Source organism: Macrobrachium nipponense, chromosome 20 (genome assembly GCF_015104395.2).
Source record: "Macrobrachium nipponense isolate FS-2020 chromosome 20, ASM1510439v2, whole genome shotgun sequence".
Classification (NCBI taxonomy): domain Eukaryota; kingdom Metazoa; phylum Arthropoda; class Malacostraca; order Decapoda; family Palaemonidae; genus Macrobrachium; species Macrobrachium nipponense.
This window is the reverse complement of record NC_061089.1, coordinates 14,610,899-14,613,398: the sequence shown is the minus strand read 5'-3', so window position 1 is coordinate 14,613,398 and position 2,500 is coordinate 14,610,899. Positions and strand designations below refer to the sequence as shown.

Below are 2,500 nucleotides of genomic sequence, written 5' to 3'. Positions count from 1 at the left end.
CTGGGGTAATGGGACGGGAGAATTGATCTAGGCTCAGCATTTTGCCCAGGGTGAGATACCTTGAGGGTGTCGGTTGATCAGTGAAACTTCTTAGTGCGTGCTGCCAAGTCTTTTCCGCTCGAGGATCGGGTTGTCATTACACACGTAATTGTGTGTATTTGTGTGTTACTGCGCATTCGGTTTTGCGGTCGGGCTTTCTTTCATTGTGAAGGGGTAAGTGTTACGGTGTGTGTTTTTTTTTTAGGCCTGGGGTTTTTTTTGAATCATTTTGTGAGTTATGGGATTGGTTTGGAATACCACATTTTTTTCCCCATAGGAGTAGAAAGTGATGTGTTTCTTTATTGGTGCATGTTTAGAAGAGACATATTCGTCTTTGTTTTAATGCATACGTGTGTATGAATGGTTTTCATACATGCAATACTGTGGTTTTGCCTCTTGGAGACAGAGTGTGGCCACTTGTTCTTTTGCGGTCAGCGCAATTTCTGCTGAACTGAGTGAGGGTGAAGCTCTTTTTTTTTTTTTTTAGTGGGGGTGAATTCCTTCTTCTTCTTTTTTCTTTGTGTCGGGGTATTGGGGACGAGTTTGGCCTTGGATAAGGAATTTTCAATGCCAGGAATCAGCTGATAGCGATTAGTTGATGATGTGAGATGCCCGTAGGGTTTTTTAGAAAGATTTTTTCTTTCTCCTGAGTGAAGAGAAAAGGAAATTAAATGATATGCATATGAATTGTGGTGTAAGTTTTCCTTATGCTTTGGCGAATGCTTTTACGCAATGTTAGAGAGAATTATTATTAATGGGGACAGAGATTATTATTATTTTTTTTAATGGAGATTTGATTGGTGTTGGGGAGATTACTTTAAAATGGTGATGAGTGCTGAATGATGATAATACCCGGGAGTGGTAATGGGGTTGTAAATGCTTAGTGGTGAGTGGCGTTGATTCTGGGGTTAGGCAATATTGGTGTATACTGGGGAATGGCAATATTAATGTCCTTACTTGAGACATATTTTACAGGAGATTTGAGATATTTCATGGGAGATTATTTTATAATTATTACAGATAATTATATTACGGAGCATTATTACAGTGAATTATGGGAGACGTTTTGTGGTTAATTATTTACGGAGTTTCTATGACTTTGGAGAATGTGTCAGTGGTTCATGGGTGATGAATCTTGGTGAATCTTGGTGAATTGTGCTGAATTTTGCTGAACTTTTGGTGAATTTTGTGCTGAATTTTTGGTGAATGGGCAAGAATTAACATTGGTGATGTTTTTTATACTAACACTGGTGATTTTTTTTATATACTAACATGGGTGTTGTAATGCTATCAAGGGTGGTGGTGTTTTTTTTTTTTTATTTGGGAGGTACTAACGACACATTTTTCTTAGTTTTTCTTTTTTTTATGAGTTCAGCAGAAAATTGCTTGACACCTATGTGAGTCACGGGGATAGTTAACAATGCGGTTGATTTTTCTTTTTTCCCTTTTTGGAAGTTAGCCATCACTGACGCAGGTTTTTTATCATGGGTGAATTTGAATTCATATTTCTCTCCAGTTTGTGTGAATTTTTTCATATCTCAGTTCATGACTTAGAGTCATTGTTCGGGAATGTGTTTATAATTTCAGCTGTTTGATGCTACAGAGAGATTTATGGGAGAATTTTTGCATTTTTCTGAATGCATACGAAATGGCACTACATCTTTTTTTTCTGGATATTTCTGTTCCAGAAGTTGTGGGTTTCTTGCACAATACTTTTGTTGTATTTGTGACAACTTTGCAGAGATAGGAAACTTGGTTAAGTTTCCAATGGCCTATGTTGTAGTGCATATGGAGAAGTCTTTGCTTAGACACTTTGAATTTGGAGTTCTGTTGTAATGAGTTATGTGGTACACTGGTGATTTTTTCTAGAATTTCTTGGGCAATCTTATTTGCTGAGTTTTTGCCTTTCTTAGCAGTTATGATAAACAGAGTTTATAGTTTTTGACTATAACATTGAGTTATTTTCCTGGAGAATTGGAGATATAACTTGAGATATAATATTTTGGCCATTTGATATTTTTTTTATTGTTGGAAATATTCCACAGTTTAGGCCTATTGTGGTGAGAGCTATGTTTAGTTCAATTATTTTGCAGCTATTTTTGTTGCAAATAGAAACAACTTTGTGAGGAGACATGGGGCAATATTTTTTTAGTGTATCAGCTGGATGCTTTGAGTGGATATTTTTTGGAGATGGAGTTACATTTTATATTATCCTGCTTGAAGTGTAATAATCTTTTTTGGAGACTTGTTTTATTCCACATGGAGTTACTGGTGAAATAGAGGTAAGTATTTTTTATTTGCCGAAACAGAGGTGAATATTTTTTGTTACTGGAGTGGTGGTTTTATCAACACGTGGTTATTGGTGAAATAAGAGGGAATATGGTGTGGTGTGGTTATCAATTAAATGGAGGTAATATTTTCATCACTGGAGTGGTATTATTATTAAGATGGTGATTTATAT

The 2,500-nt window shown here is 36.0% G+C and overlaps 2 protein-coding genes across 4 annotated transcripts in view; one reads left to right on the top strand and one right to left on the bottom strand.

Annotated features, from left to right (window-relative positions):
- LOC135222153 (uncharacterized) overlaps nt 1-2,500 on the top strand; it is a 38,733-nt gene that overhangs the window by 960 nt on the left and 35,273 nt on the right. Inside the window, exon 1 of one of the 3 annotated variants that reach the window (XM_064260342.1) lies at nt 1-213. This exon is cut by the window's left edge and continues 121 nt beyond it. The exons of the other annotated variants lie outside the window; for them this stretch is intronic. The gene's annotated coding sequence lies outside the window, so the exon portion shown is untranslated. The remainder of the gene's footprint in view (nt 214-2,500) is intronic. 3 annotated transcript variants of the gene reach the window in all.
- The window catches only part of LOC135222221 (uncharacterized), a 123,359-nt gene that overhangs the window by 93,965 nt on the left and 26,894 nt on the right, over nt 1-2,500 (bottom strand). The gene's annotated exons all lie outside the window — the stretch shown is intronic.